Here is a 24,536-nt window from a genome sequence, read left to right on the forward strand (position 1 = left end):
CTCAAGATCACTGCTTAGCCTGCCCAGGTTCAAAACTCTTGTGTGTGAGCTGGGAGGAAAAAGAGAAAAAAGATGAAATGAATGTGAATAAAATAGAAATAAGCAAATGTCATTGATTACATTTCATTTGTTACTTTCATTGTGGAACCCATTGCAACCCACCTATCATGTCTTTTGTTTCTCATCTATAAAAAAGATACAATGATAATAGTACCTACCACGTGATGTATAATTGAGTTCACATGTGGAAATATATTGGCACATGTAGCGTGTTCAATACATATTAACTCCCTATATCTACAGCTATACATCCATATGTGTTTACTTCTTTCCTTCATTCTAATCCACTAAAAAACCATACAGTATCTGGGTGATCAATTTTTAAAAATTATGCAGTTGATCTTTTTAAATTAAAAGCACTGGTATGATTTTACAAAATGTAGCACTGTTTAATTTAAGATAGAGAGTTTTCATTAGTTTCTGTGATAAAAGCATATCTCACCAAGGGCAAGTTGAGTCCTGAGGTGTGGGTGTTATGATCGATCTTTGAGGGCAGGCTGCCTGACATGTACTTCATCATCCTCGCAAAGGTTCATCACCTCCTTTTGTTTTTCTATAGAATCATTAGTATCCATGTCCTGTGCCTGGGTCATTTTGGTTTATTGGTGAGAAAAGCAATTAGATGGCAGAGCACTCAGTGGTGCCTGCCCTTACTAGGTGTTGCCACATGAACCTTGCAAATGCCCAGAAGAGTGAGAAAGGTGAGGCATTTGTAGGCTAGGTCTAAAGCTAAGGATGGCAAATCACCTTTTTATTTATAAATTCCAAGTCCACATCCCTCTATCCTGCTGTGTAAAATATAATCTCTTGGTGATTGGTTTAAGGTCCTAGATGATGCTCTGCCAAGACATGAAGAGGATCTCTGGACATAGGTGTTCATATCTGAAGCTCTTTGTGAGCACCTGGCCTGGTCACAGACAACTATAGAAAGTCTGGAGCTGGGCACAGTGGCTCATACCTTGAATCCTAGCGCTTTGAGAGGTTGAGGTAGGAGGTTCACTTGAGGTCAATAGTTCAAGACCAGGCTGAGCAACACAGACTTCATCTCTACAAAAGTGAAAAAAGAAATACATTAGCCAGGGTGGTTGTACATGCTTATAGTCCCCTGATGTAGTTTGGCTGTGTCCCCACCCAAATCTCATCTTGAATTCCCATGTGTTGTGGGAGGGACCCGGTGGGAGGTAACTGAAACATGGGGGCAAGTCTTTCCCATACTGTTCTCATGATAGTGAATAAGTCCTACAAGATCTGATGGTTTTAAAGTGAGAATTTCCCCCGTACAAGTTCTCTCTCTTTGTCTGTTGCCATGCATGTAAGATGTGACTTGCTCCTCCTTGCCTTCCACCATGATTGTGAGGCTTCCCCATCCATGTGGAACTCTAAATCCAATTAAACTCTTTCTTTTGTAAATTTCTCAGTCTTGGATGTATCTTTTTCAGCACCATGAAAATGGATTAATATATCCCCCAGTTACTTGAGAGGCTGAGGAAGGAAGATTGCTTGAGCCCAGGAGGTTGAGGCTACAGTGAGCTGTTAGCACACCACTACATTCCAGCCTGGGTAACAGAGTGAGACCCTGTCTCTTAAAAATATTAAAAATACATACATGCATGCATACATAAGTAAAATCTGAAGACAGCACCTTTCCTTCTAATAGTGGGTTGCTGAGTTTCTTTATAGATTTCAGTGACTGCTCCCTATATGAATGTGTAAACTTCTCATAAGATGGCAAGTGTGTTCCTAGGGATGAATAATTACATTTGGTAGCAGTAAATAAAATTATTCTGAAACGGATCAAAGGTCTCGTCTATAGCGAAAGAACCCTTAGTTATCTTTACGCTTGGCTAAGTTGGTTTTCTGAAATGAGAATGTAATATTCCTGAGAGATTGAGTGTTCATATTGAATTCTTTTCATCTAAAAAAATAATCATTTACAGAGGTAGAGGTGAGCTTTCGTGCTAAACTAGACGTGGCAAAAACTTAGGTAATAAGGAATTTACTTTTTATTTTTCTGCTTTCTAACTTTCCTCCTTGACATTCCCTAAATTACTACTTTTGACCACTTTTTAAAAAATGTACATGTCCTCTCATGACACAGTCTGCCAGTCTCTTGGCTTTGTGACAGAGACAGCCAATTCTCTCTCCACAGCTTTAAGACTTCTTGTTATACGTAATAATAAATCTCTATCATCTAAGCCATCTTGATTCGGTGTTCTGTTCCTTGCATCTGAAAGCACCTTGATTCTTTTTCCTCTAAACAATAATGAGAGAATGAATCATTCTAAAGCTAAGTCATAATTGTGTTACTCCCATGCGCAGAAATCTTAGTAGCTACCTACTCCCAACCAAAAAACAAAACCCCACATTTATAGTGTAGTATTTAAGGCTCTCCTAAATTTTGTCCCGATCTGCTTCTCCAAGCTTATTTCCCACATGCTTAGTTTGCCTGGTCCCTTCCATGGTTTACAATACTTTAAGAGCTGCAGTGAGGGAGAGAGGAGAGGAATGCAGCTGGGCCTGAACCTGGACCAAAGTACCCCTTGCCCCTACTCTCCTCTTCCAGTTTCCACCCTGCCTTCAAAAAATGAATGTGGAACTAGCTGGTATCAGTTTGATTTTGACCTAAAAATTCATTTATGTTTGAGAGGCAGAAATCATTGTTAGTAAATTCTTCTGTATCTCAATGCAGAAAAAACAACAAATTTGAGTGTCCTTAAAGATGAAGGTTGCCTTTGAGAACATGGTTCCTAGATTCCTCAGCTCCAGGATAAGCACTGCCATGGGGTAGCCCTGGTCATATCATGTGTGCTAGAGATGAGAGATTTTTCTTTGGCAGCAGGAGATATATCCAGAGAATGCTGAAGCTCCAAGACTAAATTCTGTAGCAGAGATCAACAAAGAAGAACAAGGCATACGGTTGACCAGCATAAAGGCATGCAGCCAGCAAGCACTGAACCACTGCCACCGCCTCAGCTGCTGAGTCTGAGAACAAGCCTGAGAGCCTGCCCCTGTGTGTGATGCAAGCTTAGGAGCTCTGTCAGTGCATTCCTGTCACATTAAAGTGAAGGGCTCTCCATCAAGAAAGAGAGTGAAAGCCCTAAGTCAAAGTCAAAGGGGATGGGTTCTGCCCTTACAGCGATGTTCCTATTGAGACAGCCCTACCTGGTTTCCAAATTTCCCAGTCAGACTGAACATGGGAGCTTGTCAATCAGTCCTAGACACCTCTGTGACAGTGATACCAAGAGTAGAAGCCATACCCCTAAAGTACTCCTTAACCCAGGAGGGAGCATGGGCCTGAAGAAAGAGATTGGAAATGGTGCCAAGGGAGGCATTCCCACCTACTCCTTTGATCTAAGAGGTCCTGAGACTAAATAATGTAATTCTGCTGACCACATAAAGTTCCAGGATTCCCAGCACACAATACACTTGGTGAGGCCCTCAAATCCTGTGGCCCACAGCTCTTCCATATCTTCCCATAGCCAGACTACTGCACAGAGTCCACACCTTCTTGGAAGACATCAGCCCAAGTGGTGCATGTGCTTTCAAGCTTCAGAAGTTGTATGGAAAGGTCAGGTTGAAACTGACGCCTCTTTCCAAATCCAGAAAATTCCTAGCAGCAAGATAGAGAGAAGCAAAACCCTGAACACACAGATATCTGCCTTTGGAATGATCCAAAACTTTTCCCACAACAGCCCCCAGCTCCAGCCAACCAGGGCCATATGTGTCTTTCTAGACTTTCAGGAATGTTAGGCTTTGAAATGTAAAGGCCAATTGTCTCCAACCCTGCATCCAATCCAAGTCTTTCTGGAGTCAGTTGTCCAGACAATGTGCCCAAAATTCCAGATGATGGAAACTTCTCTCTTGGAAAAGAGGTCTTCGGTGTTCTTGGGGTACACTCCCCAAATCCCCAAAGATTGTTTTCAGAGACGTTTTAATAGCAGCTGGCAGAGAAACCGTGAGATTTTCCTCTTGGGATAAGCACAGCTGACATAAGGCCCAGCATAGAGATGACTAGGATGATCCCAGGCTCTTGGTGAATATTCCCATTTTCCCTTGACCGGTTGAGAGACCTCTCAGTCCTACCAGGGAAGACTTTTCCAAAGCACTGTCCCACAGATGGGTTCCAGTTGGGAATTTGAGTTTGGGATGGGATGGTTCTTCATGTCATGAAATAAAATGTCCATCTAAATATCAAATGTGGGATCTAACTCTCAGATACCTCAAAAGATGAGAGGCTGGGTGTGCCCTGGGAGATGGTGAATTACAGTCAGGTAGCTCAACTGTGCTGCCTGCTCAGCAGAAGACAGCACCCCTGCCATGTGGTGAGCACCCTCAGCAGGAAGATGACATGGGAATCAGGTCATTCTTTCCCATATCTTGGGGTCCAAACAGCAACAGTGGTTGGCAGAATCTTAGCGAACCAATCAGACTCAATAAAAGGACTAACAGCTCAGTCATCACCACCACTACCTTTCAACCCTTCCAGAAACCCCATTAGCCTCAACACAGCTTCTGCAGTTTAACACAGCCTGAGGCAGGGGCCCTTGAATAAATCTGTGGCATGCAGCCAGGCGTGTTCTCTTGATGTGAACTCTCTAAAATCTCCCACTCTACATAGCCCAGTCCACAATGTGGGACTTGCCCTGGGAAACCTCAAGTTTCCCCAGGTTCCATCATACCTGGTGGGCTTAGTGGCAAATCCTGATGCTGCTGCTTCCATTAAACTGCACCATCTTGAAGTGAGCAGGTTTGGGAAAGGATAGGCTCTGGAGGTAAGATGTACTAGACAGAAGACTTCTGCAGATTATTTGATGATTGATATTTTGAATATACATTTTGATATCTTGAGTGTCCAACTTTGCAGTGTCCAGTTCCACCAGATTATATCATGATACCATGAAGCTAGTGGTTAACTCAAATGAAAACGCCCCTCCAACTCCCTCACCCAACTTATCATTAATAAAAAACCTGCCAGGAATTGGCATTAATAATACATAAAATCTTCAAATTTTAGACCCAGACTCTATGATTCCAGTGACAACCCTCTAGCTCAATGGGAATAACCTAGCCACTTCTCACTCCAACTTGACGCCCTTCCTGAATGCCACGGGACCCAGCATACTTCCCCATAGTGCTCCAATGGGGCCTGCTTTGATGTCACACAATCCTATGATGAGTCACAAGTCCTAGGAGCCTTGGCTGGCATCACAATCCCATGATGGGTCATGAGTCCCAGGAGCCTTGGTTGGCATCTCAAGGACAGAGGAATTTCTCTAGGTGTTTGTAAGCCTGGAGGCCCAGAGTGTCTGACTCCTTTGCCGTGCTGGGAAACAGCATGCCTTCAGCATTTGTGGACCCAGATCTGCAGCAATCCATACATGAGTTTGATCTGTCTTCAATGATTCCATCACAGAAGTCCAACCAGACACTGAAATATATTTCCCTCGAGGGAAAATCTCAGGCCATAAACAATGCCAGGGTTTTTGCAGATGGAGGAGGTGACAGGCAGACAAGTTCCAAAGTGGCACTGGCATTGCCTGGTCTAGGGTCAGCACAAGCTCTGAGCATCCTTTGGGTACAAGTGTATCCTTTCCAGACTTTCTCAATGACATTGCTGGCCTTTCTCAAGCAATAACACCAAAAAAAGAAAAAGAAAAGAAAAAAAAAAGGAACTAAGTTTAGCATAGGATAGGGATGGAAAAGAAATCTTTCTTTTTTAAAAATGGTGAAGTGTAGGACGTTGTTTTTGTGTTCAAATGCTCTTCGGTACTGTCTCTCCATGTGTATACAAATTCACCTTCATGTTTCTCGTGTTGTCTCTCATCCTTCCCCATCTCTGCTAAGTGTGCTTCACAGACATCCTGCCCACCTCGCTTCCCTCCTCTGTTTTTCCCTTGGGCGCTGACCTACAAGGTGTTCCTCTGGGTGATGAACGTAGCCAGGCCTCCACTTCCAAGCTGAGCTTCTTCCTGGTTTTGCAGGAAAGAGAGGTCAGCCACTGGGATTTCTATGGTTTTTCTTTCCCCGCTTTGTCTTCTCCTTCACTTATATGCCCTTCCCAGCACCCCGCCCCCCCGCCTTGTTTCCTGTCTTCCTTTTACTCAGAATTCCCAGGTGAATTGTATTAATGTGGGAGTGGAACAGATGCTAGAAGTTACCCAGGACTTTTGTTTTTGTTTTCTTTTTTTTTTTTTCTTAATGTTGTGGTTATTTCCCTTTCTTCCTCCTCCCACACATGCAATGTTAGAGCAACTGCCATTCCATTTGGTACAGAACCACTCCCTGGGGCTGTGATGTCTGAAAAATAAAATATATTATTTATTGCAAAATTAAAAACCAGAAAGATCACTTTAAGGCTGAATCAAAAAATCACTTCCATGAGACGCTTCTTGGTCTCCCAGGAAGAACAAATGTCATTTTCTTTGGAACTTGCTACTGAGATCTAACACTTTCTTCTCTCATGTTCTTATATTATATATATATAAAATATATATATTTAATTTCAGCTTTCCTATAAACTGAAACTTCATGAGGGTTGGGGCTGAGCCTGATTTAATTTCAGATGTTCCACAGTGCTTTGCCTACAGACATTGTGCACAAAAATTTTCTCTAACCACTTTAAATTATAGCTAAACATGGGGAATGGTGAAAAGGATCAATTAAAGCAAGCCACAAGTTGGGACATGAAACTCAATTTATGAAATTAGAAAAAAAAAAAAAAAGTAGACATGAGAAGGACAGAACCTGAGCTATAACTAGCTTCAGGGAGACTAAGCAACAGATGGCAGAGGGGTTTGTATGAGATCACAAGTTGCTGAGGGTGAACAGCCAGAGCCCTCTGTAAAGAGAGGGAAGTTTATAAAATTGGCTTCTTAGCAGAGTGAGGCAATGTCAGGATTTGCCGTGGCTTGCACTGGCTCAGAAAGCCCCCACATCAGCTGAAGTGAAGTCATGCTGATGACCGCCCTGCACGGCTGGCTGTACCTTTAAGGCTGCAGAAACTGGGAATTTTCATAAAATTCAGTGTTCCTCAGGAAAAGCTGGAGGTTAAAATTTTATCAGATTCAGTGCCACTGTAAAATGGCTCCTTTGTGGCATCCCCAAATTAGTTTCTCCCTCAGAGCACCTTATTTCACCTAGTCCCGGGTCAGTTACAATAATTGAGGGCTTAGAAGGGCAGAGTGCACATGGAGAAGAGAAACAGGCATCTGTGTCTACCTCAGAAACAATTCTGTGTACGTGACTAAATCTTAATGTTTTGCAACCATCCTTTTTAAAAGTGATTGTTTTCTACATCTTATTTTTATTTATATTAAGAATGAAATCTGCAAATGAAATCATGTCTTTTGAAGCAACATGGATGAAGCCAGAGACCATTATTCTAAGCAAAATATCTCGGGAATCAAAAACCAAATACCACATATTCTCACTCATAAGTGGAAGCTAAGCTGTGGGTATTCAAAAGCATACACAGCGGTATAATGAACATCAGAGACTCAGAAGGGATGAGGGATGAAAAACTACCTATTGGGTACAATGCAAACTATTTGGGGTGACAGGTGCACTAAAATCCCAGACTTCACCACTATACGATTCATTCATGTAACTAAAATCTACTGTACCCCTAAAGATATAGAAATTAAAAACATTTTTTAAAAAGAATAAATATTCTCAAGACTTAAAAAAATGAAAGAAAACAAGTGTTGGTTAGGATGTGGAGAAAGAGAACCTTTCTAGACTGTTGGTCAGAATATAAATTGATACAGCCATCTTGGAAAACAATATGAAGGTTCCTCAAAAAACTAGCAATAGAATTATCATATGATCCAGCAATCCCACTTCTAGACATATATGCAAAAGAAATGAAATTAATATGTCAAAGAGATACCTGCATTCTCATGTTTATTGCAGCACTATTCACAGTAGCCATGGTATTGAATCAACTGACATGCCCATCAGCATGAATGGATAAAGAAAATGTGGTGTGCATATACAATGGAATACTACTCAGTCTTTAAAAAGAAGGAAATCCTGTCACTTGTGACAATACAGATGAATCTACAGGATACTAGGCTAAGTGAAATAAGCCAGGCACAGAAAAGCAAATATCACTTGAATTCACTTATATGAGGAATCTATAAAAGTTCACTATAAAAATTCACTAATATGAGGAATCTATAAAACTCGGCCAGGCGCGGTGGCTTATGCCTGTAATCCCAGCACTTTGGGAGGCTGAGGCAGATGGATCATTTGAGGTCAGGAGTTCGAGACCAGCCTGGTCAACATGGTGAAACCCCATCTCTACTAAAAATGCAAAAATCAGCTGGGCATGGTGGCAGGCGCCTATAATCCCAGCTACTCGGGTGACTGAGGCAGGAGAATCGCTTGAACCCAAAAGGCAGAGGTTCCAGTAAGCCAAGATCGCACCACTGCACTCCAGCCTGGGCACTAGAAGTGGGGAGTAAAATTGTGCTGGAATATGGGGGTTAGAGGACAGACAGGAAAGTAGATATGATTGTCAAAGGGTACAAAGTTCAGTTACAAATAATAAATTCTAGTGATCTATTGCACAGTATGGTGACCTTAGTTAATAGTAATGTATGGTTCAAAATTGCTAAAAGAGTAGATTTTAAATGTTCTCACCACAAAGTAATAAGTATGTGAGGTGATGGTGATGCTAATTAGCCTAATTTAATCATTACACAATGTATACATGTATCATAATATCACATTGTTTCCCATAAATATATACAACTGTTATTCGTTAATTAAAGATAAAATTAAATTTTAAAAAGTTTCTGTAAAGCTTGCTTAAGTACTGCAATGATAACCCTCTGAAAGTAGCCTCTGACAAATCTGCAATAAATAGTAATGTCATATTTAGGAGTCCTAACTTCTAAACTTAATGCTGATGAGAAATTCCCATGGCATTGCTACTGTGGGGACCAAATACAAGCCATGGACAGTTCATCAGGAATTTTATCACTCTCCTGAACTTAACACTCTCTATTTACTCACAAGTGTAATCTGCTTTAAATCCAACTGAGGAAAATTTAGACTTGCCAAATTAAAAAGCCAGCAGAATGATTATCTGCTAAAGAAAAGGATCATTTGCTCTATCAATACTCCAGGTAACAAGCTGCCTTAGTACATTTTAAAGTTTGAAAACATTTATTTCACAGCAACTCTGGATTCCTGGAAATGGATGTGCCTGTATTTTTCTTCAGTGCTCTAGCACAGACCCAGACCATTTCTGAAGCCAGTTAGAAATAAGATGGACAACTAACAGTCTGCGTGATGTACTCTGTGGCTTGTGAGTCCAGAATTAGAGGCCAAAGAAGAAAGTCACTGAATCCATTTTTCTAGCACTGATTTGCTGTGAATCAATTTTAAACCTCAAAAATCAACTATTTTATTCTGCTGACAGGGAAATCATATTACATAGCCTACTCCATGTAAAGTAGTTTTGGTGTCTGAAAAGGAAAAAGAACATGATCGGATTTAGCAAAATGGTATATTAATAGGGGGAAAATCAGATCATCAGAGAATATTAGAGCTTAAATGGTCCTTAGCATTCTCAGTCCAAATCCTTTACACTGTAGATGCTAAAACTACAGTGGACATTTGAGTGATGTCTGTCCAGAATTTCTTCTCTTCCCCAGTCAACCTTAAGAGACAGGTCCATTTCCAGGAAAGAAGTGATAAATGGTGATGGTATTACTGGCATTATTAATGCCAGGCCTTCTAAAGGGACTCCTCTGAAGCTTCTCACTGTATGCCACACTAGATATTAATACATGCAAATTTTTTATATATAGTGGGTGCCAGGAAAAAAAAATGGTTATCATATGAATTTGAAGAATGCTCCACGTTTATTATTTTCATCAAGTAAAGCAGATTTTTTTTTTTTCTTTTTTGGTTTGTTCTGACTTGTTTTGCTTTGGCCTGGGGTGGGGTAGAACAGAGAGAGAAAGGGACTACAAATTATGAAGCATAATCCTGCATTGACAGGCATACAAATTTAAACACAGCTTTGAGTTTGAATTCATCTATATAATGTCTAAACCATGCAGTTCTGTCATTCTGTAGATCAACTTAAGAAATAAAAGACAAGGCAGGTTTCTGGTTAAGATGTATCCTCCTATTCTGTCCTATACTCTGATCTAGGAGGATTTCGAATGCGCTGCAGTGACATATTATGGCAAAGTGTTCTGTCTTGAAAATAAATAAGATATTTCAGTTAAAAATAGATACAGAGATTAGAAGTGGATAAATCTCATTATGTTTGGAATTTGGATTGAATTCATATGAGCGTTCTAGGAGTTCTGAGACTTAATGACAAATTACAGAAATATTTGGGGATTAAAGAACTCATCAAATCCAGGAAAAACATATGGCCTTTAAGGACTTAAAAAACATACACACACCATACACACGCACACACACACGTGTATATATATGAATTGCTATTTTTAACTTAGGAGAGAAGAATGAATGAATGAGGCTGTAAGTTTTCCATGTTTATGTGTTTTCCACTTCTATGGGAGAAGAGGATGCTATTCTGACCCATGTGGTCTGGAGCAGGCAGATTAAATATAAGAGCACACAATAGTTTCTCAATGGCCATACTAAGAACTGGGCTTTCTTGTGGGTACAAAAAAAGAGATAGCCTGGCCTGAATTCAAATTATGTCTCATTTTAGTTGCTGTGTGGCCCACTTGTGCTATTCTTTCTCACAGAGCCTCCATTCCTTCAACTTGAAGGAGGAGCGTAACAGAGTGAAGGTAAGAGTCCCTAGTACAGAGTAAACTTTAAAAACCATGTCTAACTTAAAAAGGAGTAACTTAAAAATCCTATAGATGAAAGTAGAAATTTACCTTCATGTTGACAATGTGAAAGGCTCTCTATGTTTCTGAGGAGTCCTGCCTCTTTTGTACTGCTTATGTAAATGGAGTCCTGCTTCTGCAAATGGGCCTATTTATTCAACCCTGTGTCAGTAGTTATTTATGGGCTATAACACCAGGAGAGGCAGTGGCCCTTAAGAGAGAGAATCGGCCGGGCACGGTGACTCATGCCTGTAATCCCAGCACTTTGGGAGGTTGAGGCGGGTGGATCACAAGTTCAGGAGATCGAGACCATCCTGGCTAACACGGTGAACCCCTGTCTCTACTAAAAAATACAAAAGAATTAGCTGGGCAGGGTGGTGGGCACCTGTAGTCCCAGCTACTTGGGAGGCTGAGGCAGGAGAAGGGCGTGAACCCAGGAGGCGGAGCTTGCAGTGAGCCTAGATCAGGCCACTGCACTCCAGCCTGGGCGACAGAGTGAGACTCCGCCTCAAAAAAAAAAAAGAGAGAGAGAGAGAGATAATCATGGGCTTGTGGTAAGAACTAGGCTTGAGCTCTGACTCCTCCAGGATCTCTGACTTTGGAAAAATTATTAAACTTCACTGAGTTATGGTTTCTCGTCTGTAAAATGATATGATGGAATGAAGTCTGAGTCTCCCCAAAATTCTTATATTGAAGCCTTAACCACAGTGTGATTGTATTTGGGTGTAGAGCCTTTAGCAGGTAATTAGGGTTAGATGAAGTCACAACGGTGGGCCCCTTATAATGAGATTAGTGCCCTTATAAGAAGCAGGCCAGAGCTGTCGCTCTTTCCACCATATGAGGATACAGCAAGAAGGCAGTCATCTGCAAGTCAGGAAGAGGGTCTTCACCAGGAACTGAATTGGCTGCCACGTTGTTCCTGAACTTCCCATCCTCCACAAATGTGAGAAATCAATGTCTGTTGGTTAAACCACCCAGTCTATGCTATTCTGTTGTAGCAGCCTAATCTAAGACAGATAGAAATAAGAATACCAATCTATTGTATAGAGTTGTTAGGCCACAAATGAGACACTTGTATATTAAATGTATGTAAATTTTCAATCAATTTTAAGTACTATATTAGGACCTAGAGAGATTTGAAAGTGAATCAGACACAGACCTTGCCCTCAGAAAGTTCAGTTTCCCAAGTGATGTAAGACTCTTATATAATCAACAAGTATACAAAGTATGAAGGGCCACATTCATTAATTCTTTGTTCATTCATTTATTTAACAAATATGTTTTGAGCATCTAACTATGTGCCAGGTGTTATTCTAGATTTTCAGGAGACTACAGTAAACAAAAGAAATTCTGTGTTCTTAGAGAATTTGTATCTGAGTTTGGGAAGCAGTCAATATACAAAATGTTAAATATGTCTGGTAGTGGGAAGTGCTTTGAAGAAAAAAAAAGTAAGACAATAGATAAGAGTAATAAGGGGCACATGGCCATTTTGTACAAAGTGATAAGGAAAGCTCTAGCCAGGTCTGTCTGATAAGGGACATTTGAGCATATGCATCCATGAAGGGAGCCAATGATCCAAGAGGTTTTTGGGAAAAAAATGTTCCAGGCAGAGGGAGCAGCAAGTGCAAATATGCTGAGGCAGCTGGGTTGTTTATTTATTTGTATTTATTTATTTTGTGAGACAGCGTCTCACTCCATCACCAAGGTTGGAGGGCAGTGTCGCAATCTTGGCTCACTGCAACCTCCGCCTCCCAGGTTCAAGTGATTCTTGTGCCTCAGCCTCCCAAGTAGCTGGAATTACAGGCATGAAACTCGATGCCTGGCTAATTTTTGTATTTTTAGTAGAGACGAGGTTTTGCCATGTTCACCAGGCTGGTCTCAAACTCCTGAGCTCAAGTGATCCACCGGCCTCGGCCTGCCAAAGTGCTGGGGTTACAGGCGTGAGCCACTGCGCCCAGCCAGCAGTCTTAATCACACAAAAAATTCTTCAAAGGGGTTCTGGGAATTCGGAGTTGAGATTATTTTCAGCTAAGGGTGATAATGACACAAGACCCTAGAGAAGGGGCTTGTAAAAAGATACCACAAATTTTCATGTTATTTCATACTTTTTACTTGTTTTTTACTTAGATCATATTTCATAAATTCCTATCAATAAGTACAGTTTTTTAATTCTTATTCTCCTCTCAAAGAAAAGCCATAAACATCACTTTTCATTTTCCTATAAACAAAATGAATGAACATCGCTATTAGTTATCCTTTCCATTTCAGATTATTAATATTATCATCATTTTCAGACACAAGGTAGATTGTAGTTAACAACCTGTGCTTTGAAGTCAAGCAGACAGTAGCTGATATCCCAATTCAACTTCTTACTAGATTTCTCACCTTGGGAATATTGCTTAGGCTTTAGAATCATAGTTTCTGTCACCTCTTTTTACCTATGGCTCCTCATGGATATGGTACTAAAAAATTGCTCAGTGTTGCTATCCTTTTCCACCCTGTCTTTACTGAAATATTCATAAACATCAAACTAGAAAGCAAGAAGCCCCAAATCTAAAAGTCACACTATGCAAATTTTATACAAAATAAATGAAAGTGAAAGTGTGAAGAGAAGTAAGAACAAATATATATACGTCTTTACTGAATAAAAAGGGCTTTCATAGATATTCACCTATTAATTCTTTGATAAACTTGTAGCCTGAATATTATTCATCTTCAGTCGATTGATAAAAAATACAACTCAGACAGATTGAGTTATTTTGGCTAAGATCACTCAGCTCGTAACTGGCAAGGCTGCAATTTGTATTGCTCTTCTGAGTCCAATTCCTTGGGGTTAGCTATTGGTACAACTAGTGCCCAAGCAGTCCTCGCAAGACTGGAAGAACTTCCAAATGATTAACCAAGTTGGTTGCATTATGGGCGGCCTCCCTCCTACTTGTGGAATTTGTTTTCTCACTGAAGATTATTTTAAAAGTTACCTAAGCCTCTTCAAAAAGCTTCAGAAATTCCTGGTTATATGATAGATAATGATGTATACAAGGCTTCCTTCTGGATGATTCTACAGGGTCTAGAATGTAAATAGTTTCTCTCTATGGTGAGCAAGATCTCTGTGCTATAAGGCTCATTTGGTCACTCATCTGGGAGCTCTGCAAGAACTGGGACCATGTCTTACTCATCTCTGTATCCCAAGGCCAGCCCAAAGCCTGGCATGTGGGAAGCACTCAGGTGGGGTTTGAGCACCAGCATGCTAGGCATTATGATGGTGATGCCTGTTAAAAATCATTGGTTAAGCTCCACTTTTGCTGCAGTAAACAGACTAGACATCAGCTGTCATAAGAAAACATATTACCAGGCAACTTTTCATTTTTTCATCCCGAATCCAAGCAACTGGCCAGGACGGTGAGATGACAGCCCTGCAGCTTCCACATCTCACATCATTTCTCTCTTCTCCTAATTCCTTTTCAGACAGCTTTTTTGTTTTTTTGTTTTTCCAAAAGCCCAAGCCTGAGCCAGAACTACAGGTTTTGTTTGCCCCAACAGGGAAAATATTTTTAAAGCGAGGATGTTAAATCACCCTGCACTTTTAGTCTCTTGAGTATCAGTGTCGACTTAAACCTTCCCCATGGAGAAGGGTGGCACTGATCTCTAGACTGGTGAGGGAAATCAGCACCAGCTTGGAAGGTAGCTGCACTGAGTTTCAATCTCTGCACTGTCGTATAACAATGGCTGAATTTATTTACCAGTTACCTGCACTGATCACCTTACACACATTGCTTTCTTTAACCCTCTGTGAAGGATTCTCATTATCATTTGCATTTTGAAGATGAGAAAGTTAGAGCAGAGAGGTGAAGTGACTTGCCCAAGGTCACAGAAAGTGATCAGCAGATCTGAGATGAAACAAACCAATTGGACTTCACAGCTGTATTCCTAACTATGCTACATCAGGCAAGTGAATGACCCTCTCAGCACCTCCATTTTCTTGTCAGTAAGATGAATGGAGGAACAACGACTTTATTGGATTGTTAGGAAAAGTAACTGAGATAATGCAGGCAAGCTCCTGACACTTAGCAGTTACTTAAGATATGTCAGTTCTCTCCTTTCCTTTACATAACCTGGAATTGGAGAGCATCACCTCTTAAGCAATCCTTTATAAGTATAAAGCTGAAATTAATCCAAATCACACCAGAGCCAATGACAATAAAGTTGATTTGTTCAGACTTATTATTTTGTTTCAAAAAGATCTGTCTCCAGTTTCCTCGGCAGCCCCACAGAGCCAACCCAAACTGAAAACACATGCAGCGAATGCAAACTTATTGGTGAAACATGATAGACACTTCAAGAACCAGGAAATTCCTTCTTTAAATGACTTGCTCCTTAGCCAAAGCAGTTATGGGTTAAACAATACAGCAGTGCGGCTGTGGCCTTCAAGATGCACAGTGGGGCTTCAAGCTCCTGGAGGGAATGGAAGCACAGGGCTCTGCTTGCCAGCTGGCACCAACACTCCACGGACAAGATACGCATGGCCTGGCCTTCCAAGTTGAGAGCAATTGCTGGCAGTACACTGTGAGCATGTGAAGCTAAGGGAGTATTTTTTTTTAAAGTCCCATCATTGTTTTTCTTTCTTTAAATGGTAGCCACTGAAAAGCTATGCAAACACTTCAGCTGCGGAATATTTAATCTGACATTTGGCATGGCTCCCTTGTTGATCCAAGACATAAGGTATGCAGTTGTTTCATTGCTTACTCAAAAAAGATAAGCTAGATACAATTTAATTTTCCTTCTCCTTGCTTTTAGCTGGGTCCCTACATGGATTCATCCTTGATTCCCAAGCAATGGGATGACAATTATAGACCACAAGAGCAGAAGGTGAATAGTTCATTTAACTAAATGGGTCAATTTAATACTTTTCTTCTGGGGGGTGAAGGGGGATACTCTGCTAAAAGCTGTAGAAGTCCCTGTGGTTGTGGTGTGTTCAAGGGTTTGGCAGCTCTTCTCACTGGAGTTGGTGTTTCAGGGTTTCATGTGCTGTCATGGAAACATCACCAGAATGGTCCCCTCATCACTCTGTTGTCACTGGTTTTTAGCAAGAGGAGAACTAACATCTTGTGGGAATCTTCCACCTGTTCACATCGGACATACCTCCTGGCTGTATCTGCTCTTTCACTCCATCAGGACAAGCTTAACTATCTCACTGGCAGATTTGGTTTCCTAAAAGTAAATCTCCTGTAGGTTCCCTTTCACTGTCATTGAATGGTTTCTGACCCTAGACAGGTAAGGAGAACATTGCCCCTTCTCACAAAACACAGGGATCCAAAACTGTGTGGGCAGCTCTTGTTTCTCAGCACGTGCAGGGAAGGACACAGAACTGTCCAACATTCCAAAGGGAACAGAGACCTTCCTTATCCAAGTGTTCCTCCGCTGGAGAGTTAGGACAGTTGCTGAATGTAAACAAACACACTTTCTAAAGTCTCATCCTTTCTGCAGGTGAACCAAGAATGCCAAAAACACTGGAAATTATAGTCCAATGTGCACTTTATTCATTCTCCTGTGTCTCAATGTCCACTGTTACAACAACTGTGATTTAAACATCAGGCTACTGTCACTTGACTGCAGGTAATGATACAATTTTGCTTTAGAGAAATATTGAAACCGAGTTCATCCTTTAAAAAGGGATGGATGAGGGAATGAGTAGAAGAGAATCAAATGGATTTGTTAAAATAAACCAAATCTTAAAAACCCTGAAACTGCTAAAGTAAATGGAAATGACAAATTTGGATATTCTCTTAGTTCTGATTTAAGTTTCTGGATCCTGTTCCAAATGAAAATATATCTTTGTTTCTAATGGAAAATTCAAAGAACACAAACCTGAGCTTTAAAAGCCATGTCCCAGTTTGTTCTTTTATGGTGTTTGAGCTTGAGGGATTCAGTTTGGTGAGAAAGGAGCTTCTTAACCTTAAAAAAAACTTTAGTTAACAGACAAAATTGTGCTTGAAGGCAGGGAACTCTTATAAGAATGGCCTTTCTGGCAGGTGTAACACAGTTATATCTTGCAATTATGAATTTGTATTTAAAATATCTGTCTAAATACTATTAATAGAGTTTTTCAAAGATAGTGACAAATGATTTTTACTTTCTTCTTTATAACTTTTGTCTCTCTCTCCTTTACAGTTTTGGACATTGAATATCTGTTTTGTATATAAATGGAAAAATGAAAGTTAAAAATACATTCTTTCTCCAAGGATCTAGCAGTGAACCTTTTCTTGGAGTGCCTAGTAAGTCCTGAAATGAGGTAATTCTGAGCATCCTCACTGCAATGAGGCACTCATTCTGGGTCTGGAAACTTCCGTGGAGAGTTTCCAGCAGCCTTCTTTAAAGGGTTCAAACTCTTTTTCCACTTTTTCCAGGCCTTCCCCATGTAAGAAGGCCTCAATATCATGTCTCTATAATGCATCAATTATAATCAAATTACGGCAGTGATAAACTAAATTCCATAAGCCAATAATATTTCATAGAAATTGCTTCCCAAAGTTTTGTGAACATGTTTTCAGTTGTCCAGTGTCTTCAAAGTAGGTGGCAGGGCATTTCTTGGTAAGTAATTGGGAAGCATACCAGAGCTCTGAAAGTCCTCCTAAATTCCTTAAAATATAGATTACTATAGATAATTGAGTAACTCTTTAGGGTCTAGAGTGGCAGAGTAGTGACATCTCACCTGCTGACCCTAATTGATGGGGGGAAGCTTCTGGAATGTTCTATTGAGAGGAAGTAGAAGGAATGGGCTCAGGCTGATGAGTGATGTTGGCACCGTGTCTAAGGTAGCAATATTGGTGACACAGTTGGTTTTAAATTGCCAACCCTGTTCTAGATTTTGTCTGAATGAGTTTCTAGTGATTTGTGTAGTAGTCAAAATGTCTTTCCCAAAATGTTTACTTGGACAATATGGAAGCATATCCTAGGGGTACCTCACACTATTTCTCTCTTCTTTCCCACTTTCCTGTCTTTTTTGCATGACAGGAGCTTCGGGGTTAGTGGCCAAAGTTTTATGAAGACTCCATGATCTGTGCTGGAGGCTGTGATGCTGTGGTTAAGTTCTTAGTGAACACTGTCACCCTTCTCTTAGAAAGCCAGCATTTAGAACCCGTGTTTCATATTTGGTCTTAAAAAAAATAAAAGTAAAAGGAATGAAAACAAGAATCCTTCTTTTAATGATTTGCCTTTATATTTGCATTTCCCCCAGTCCTGTACCACTCCACCACAGAAAGGAAATTTTAGGGCAAGATAATCCTATGAAGGCAGTGCTAAACTATCTCTCAGCAGTATCTTTTGCCATTGCCTTTCAACAGATTTCTTATTTATATTTAGATTGTAATGTATTCAATGTATGCAATGGAAACCTTAGAGAAATCAACTAAAGCTGAATTTCTATGGAAAAAATACTTTACTTCCTGCCATATTGCTGCAACAGAAATTTTATTGGCAAAGTAAGTTGCAATATTACTCCCAGCAGAAGATTTCCGCATATGTAAAAAAAACCTGGGAGTATAATTGCTTCATTCAAAAATAAAAAGAGGAAAAGAAAAAATGAGCAATTGGGAATCATGTTGCCATAACCATCGTTAAGCTCTGTGTTTATTAAATCTAACTTATAAAAAGCCATATTTATTAAACATAAAAAGAAAGCAGTGAATTGTCTCAAGATGTTATACCCTATAAAGTTTACGTCCATACAAAGTTTGTTAAAAGAAAAAGAAAAAAGGAAACAAGTTAGAACTTCTAATATTGGAAATACAAGGATTTAGCAGAAGATAGGAGTGAATGCAATTTTAACATTTCCCTAGTAACTATCAAAACCAGATAAAAAGACTACAATGAGGCAAAAAAATGTAATAAAATTATACCAGCACTGAATCTTAGTAACAGTGTCAATCTAATACTATAAAATGTCTGACATTTCTATCAGAAAAAAAAAAAATGGCTTTTCAATCAAAACAAAGATCCCGTGTACCACCACACAACTTAGGGAATAATAACATCATATAAATTATGAAAAATAAAAAGAGAACATTGTAGGAGATTCTTCTAAATATCTCTTAGTTTAAAAGGACAAGGACTGAAAGAATTGGGAAGCTGTGGGAAAAACCATTGCAATTGGAACCCAGCTCTGTTCTGCGTGGAGAGTCCTTGAGGAAATCCAGAGAACATTTTTCGTATTTGTCTCTGGCTCAGAGAGTTATCAATGCTCTTTGAGTGGTAATGGGGAAAAGCAATCTCTGGACGGTACCTCATTGAAGATCTGGGACTCAACCCACTAGGAGCTATTGCTGCTGCTACATATTATAAGTTTATAAGTGTAAAAGCATTGTGATGTGTGAAGGGGAAAAGCTGTGGCAGACAAAAAAATATATAGTTTGTCCACTCACCAAACAAAAAGTGCATAGTAGTGGGGATTTCCTGATCTTAAATTCGTACTAGTGTGACTGGTAACTCCGAGTCTGCTGAATGAAACAGACTATTCTCTCAGCTCAGTGGAACTAGAGCTTAGTGAGGTAGTTTCCATAATACATAGAAAAAACTTACAGTCATAAAATTATTTGAATATAATGGCTCAAAATTCATACCTATCTCCTCAACCAAAAGCTGCTGAATTGCTTAAATGGCTGAATCGATTCCATTAACTTGTGGCAGTCAGGCATTCAGCCTACATTTTATGGGGAGATAGAAAACTCCCCCAAGTTAAAGGAGAGGAAATGCAAAAGAAATACATCATACTGTTTATTTATTTATCACCTGCTTTTTTTTTTTTTTTTTTTTGAAAATGACAATAATAGACATTTCTCTTTTTTAACTAAAGTAAATGTAATAAAATAGACTAAATGGGCTGGGGAGGTTGCTCACACTGATAATCCCAGTGCTTTGAGAAGTTGAGAAAGGACAATAGCTTAAGCCCAGGAGGTTGAGGCTGCAATCAGATATAGTCACACCACTGCACTCCATTCTAGGAGACAGAGCAAGACCCTGTCTCTTAAAAAAAAGAAAAAGAACAAAAAGTATGATAAATTTTACATTCTTAAAAAGAGTATCATTTTAACAAATATTTATTCTGGGAGACCCAAATAAAAGTAAATGTTGCTTTCGTTTTAAGGAGATAATATAAAATATAAATTCTAAGAAATGATAAATTAATAGACTGAAATTAAAAAGTACAAACTTAGCAATAAAAACAAGCAAGTTATTTCAAAATTTAAAATTTTATTATAAGTTGAAATAGAGAGCAAGTGGGGACAGAGAGTGAGAAAGAAAGAGAGAGAGGAGAATAGATGCAGAAAGACGAATCAGTGGCATTCAGGACTAGCAGCAGGAAGTTCTACAGTTTGGAGAGGGAAGGGACAGAATGCTGGAAATAGAAGGTAATAGATACCAAATGCAAAAACAGAGATCCTGTGTATGAATAATGAGTATGTATGAAAAACTGAAAAAAAGATTTTAAAATGTAAAAGAAAACAAACTAACTGAATTAAAAGTATTTTTTACTGTACAGAGTAAAAACAGTACTCTACTTAGACAAAATTATTGGAAAGCAATCAATAATTTCTATGATATTCTGAAATTGAAAGGTAAAGAATTCTGAAAGCACTGAGACAGAAGAATCCAATCACTTAAAATAAGAAAAAATGTCATGCTGGCTTCAGACTTCACCTAGGTATGTATGTTACCAAAATACATAGCAGACACAGCCCAAGACGAGAAACTATTCAAATGCCTATTAATGGTAGTTGTATATTCCCATCACAAAATAGTAAATGGCAATAAGACTAAACTATGTATGACTATATGCAAAAGTATAGGTGAATCTCATAAAACTAATATTGAATGAAAGAAGCCAAAAATAAAAAAGTAAATCCTGCATGAATCCATTTACATAACAACACAAAGTAAGGCAAAACAAATCCATGCTGGGAGAAGTCAAGTAATGGTTACCCACGAGGGGAGAACACCAGCAAGGGACTGGTGAAAACTTCACTGGGTGGCTGATAATCTTCTGTTTCTTGATCTGCAGGCATTTTATAGTGTGTTAAATTACTCATTTTATAAAAACTTACCAAACTGTACATTTGTGACTTGTGTACATGAATGAAGCATTTTTAAATATTGAAGTAAAATTAGAGCAATCATTGAAGATAGGGAGGATTCAATGGATCGATGCTGTGAATATAATTTTAGATGAGTATATTAAAAATCTGATGGTAATAATTAACTATATATGTCATAGCTTCAAAATCAGCAGAAAAATAGAGAAGGAAGAAAATTTTATCAAGTTAACAGGAGATAGGAAAGATGAATAAAATGGAAAAAAAATAGCATAGTAAACAGAAAATAAAAAATAAGATGGCAGAAATTACTCCAAATATGTCAGTCTTCACAATAAAATATAAATGGATTGAATTCACTTTTTAAAAGATGCAGATTATAAAATAAGATAAAAACACATTCACAGTCAAGGTATTGGTTTTAAAATGTCATTCTCTAATAAAAGCAACCAGGACCCTCTGGAGGAGTGGTTGATTTCAGAGACAGGTGAGGATAAATAAATATCCAAAAGTTCATGATGATAAACAATTGAATGAATAAACACATAATGGAAAATGAGTAATTCTTCCTTATGGAAGAATTCCAATTAATAGATGTAAAGGAGTTGAAGAAAATAGAAAGTCATCATAGGCCACATAATAATCACTGCAGATAAGAGCCACTAATGATTCTTAAATTAGTGGGTAAAAGTATGAGTAGACACAGAATATTGCATAGCCTCAAAGTATCAACTGCTCCCAAAATATTAATTAATTACAGTGGGGAAACCTGGCAGGTAACACAGCAACCAAATAACAACAGTTAAAATCATCAACAATAAGACAAATCAACAACATGTAACCCCCGATCTGATGCACTGAGAAGGGCTTATCTCCTCTGTGTTGTTCTTCTCAATAAGCAAAACCTTAACCTAACCCTGAGAAAACATCACACAAACTCAATCAGTGGGCTATTCTACAAGATATGTGACTAATATTCGTCAAAGTGTCAAGATCATAAAAGAGAAGAAAAGACAAAGACATTGCCACAGACTGAAGCAAACCTGACAACTAAGTAGAACGATCAGGATCTTGAACTGAATTCGGAAAATGACTAGTACAAAAACTGGTGAAGCCTGAATAAAGTCTGTAGTTAATAGTATTGTAGTGATGTTAATTTCTTGATTTTCATAATATTTATATGGTTATGTAAGATATTAGCATTGCAGGAATTAGAATAAAAGGTGTATGGGAACACTACTAGTTTTGGAACTTTAAGTCTAAAATTATCTCAAAATAAAAAAGAAACTTTTCAAAAAAGAATCAGATCTTAGTAGTTTGTAGCGTTCAACAGCCTTTGAAATTCCTTATTATACTTGGTTAGTAAGATTTACTATATATTTTTTAGTCAATATTTATAAAATATTCTCCTGGAAAATATTTGATTTCCCCAAGATACAGCAATTTGTAATAATAGAATTCTATCTATTTTTCCTATATTTTAAAACTACTTCTGTTGAATAAATGTGGCCCATTTTTGTTACTTATTCATGTCCTTTTTACTTCTTGATTTAACTGTTGAAGTTTTATTTGTTTTTTTATCAAATAACCAGTTTAATCATTTCTTAAGCCCTGCTAATTGTTTAAAATTTTTTATTAATATTTACCTTCTTTGTAATAATTTGAAAATTCTAGTTGACTTGCATTTTTTTCTTCTCTTAGCTTACAAATGTGGGCAGTTGGCTCATACGTTTTGAAGCCTCTTGCTGAAAGCTTCTGAGGTTATGCATTATTTGAAGATCACTCTTTTGGCTGTATTTCATAGGTTTGAATCTTTCATTCTTCATGATATAATGGCTTGATAATTGGTAACATCATGTTGTGTGTTAGTTCTTTCAAGCTGCAACAGCAAGAATACCACCCCAAGTGGCTTAATCAACAGAAATTTAATTCTCATAGTTCTAGAGGCTGGGAAGTTGGCCAGTTTGGTTCCTGGTGAGGGCCCTCGTTATGTCATCACATGGGGTAGCAGAGGTGAGGCGGGAGGTGATGAAGGAGAAGCAATCTCTCTACTGTCTCTTCTTATAGAGGCACTAACTGTATCATTAAGACTTCACCCTTATGTCCTAATTATCTCCCAAAGGCCCATGTCCATATACAATTAGAATTTTGAGGGGACACAAACATTTAATTCATAACACATTGATTATACTTTAGTCCAAATATATGCAAATTATTTATTTGCTCGATTTTATTTTCACTGATTATTATCTATTTTTAATTTGATTCTTCTCTGTAACCAGCATATAGGTCATAGATTATACTCTGTGGTTAGGTTCTGTGGTATACTGAAGTCAAATAAAAAATCTGTTTTTGTGAAAAAGTATATACACTCTATACAAACACAACTGACACATGGGCATGCATGTACTACATGCAATATACAACCTCAGCATATGCTCCTTATATAGATATATCTAAAATTAAACAACAAAGAAAGGTTGAAAATAAAGGGATTCCAAAAGATACCATGTGGGTACCAACTAAAGGAAAGTTGGTACAACACTATTTGTACCAGGCAAAATGTAAACTTAAATCACAAAGCGTCTCCCTATTTTGTGGAATATGAAGAAACACATTGCTATCAAAGAAATATTAAATTAGAAATATTTACTCATGCTGAAGCTGTGTGCACATAGCACCAGAATTATACAATATATAAAGAAAAAATTAGAAAAATTATAAGGAGAATTTGCAAATCCACAGTCATACACATTACAAGTAGACTGCAAATTCTGCTTGTTAAAGAAAACAAATTTAGTTATAAAAGAAAGGATTTAAAATAAAGTTTTCAAACTTTAATATATACCCACAGAGAGAATAAATATTGTTTACAAGTTCACATAAAACATTAACAGAAATCAACCACAATACTTTGAGATTTACAAAGAAAATCTCAACAGATATCAAACAGTTCATAGCATAAAGAACACTTTCTCTGAAGAAAATAGAGTTGAATTAAAATTTTTAAATAATAGAAAAAAATACCATAGTTCTAGAAATTAGAAAAACATTATTGAAATGTATGTATTAAACAGGAAATCTGATACAAATTATTATCTATTGTTTATAGAACAACAATGAAAATACTGTATATAAAACTCAAAGAATAAAACTAAAGTGGCAGTTCGGCATTAAAATCAAGTTATAAAACAAATACAACATTGAAAATAAATAATTCAATGCTCAATTCAAGTAGCCAGAAAAGGAAAAAAATGCTGTAAATGCAAAAAAGGTCAAGGAAGGAGGTGTGAAATATAACACGCATTTATGAAGTAGAAAATAAATAGCAAAAAATAATAACTACAAGTCAAAAATTGATTCTCTGAAAAGAGTAAAAAAAGTATAAATCTCTCAATAAGAATGATCAAAATCTAGGAAAAGACACAAATAATTTATGGCAGGAATGGATTAAATAACATAATTACTAGTAACAGTTGAGATGTTAAAAAATATTTGAAGAACCAGGAACAAATTTATACCCATACATTTTGGATAATTTTCTTAAAAATATGAATTATAAAAT

General features: G+C 38.2%; 2 long non-coding RNA genes across 4 annotated transcripts in view; both read left to right on the top strand.

The window, feature by feature from the left end:
• The window catches only part of LOC110743470, a 543,894-nt gene that overhangs the window by 422,389 nt on the left and 96,969 nt on the right, over positions 1 to 24,536 (top strand). The gene's annotated exons all lie outside the window — the stretch shown is intronic.
• On the top strand, positions 12,785 to 19,073 carry LOC103885150. 2 transcript variants are annotated; one of them, XR_648065.4, is made up of 5 exons: positions 12,785 to 15,605; positions 15,681 to 15,752; positions 16,371 to 16,499; positions 17,055 to 17,158; positions 17,898 to 19,073. It is a non-coding gene; the product is annotated as an uncharacterized LOC103885150 (long non-coding RNA). The 2 variants fall into 2 exon arrangements; XR_002522569.2 differs by having other exon boundaries at positions 16,371 to 17,158.

Source organism: Papio anubis, chromosome 5 (genome assembly GCF_008728515.1).
Source record: "Papio anubis isolate 15944 chromosome 5, Panubis1.0, whole genome shotgun sequence".
NCBI classification, from domain to species: Eukaryota; Metazoa; Chordata; class Mammalia; order Primates; family Cercopithecidae; genus Papio; species Papio anubis.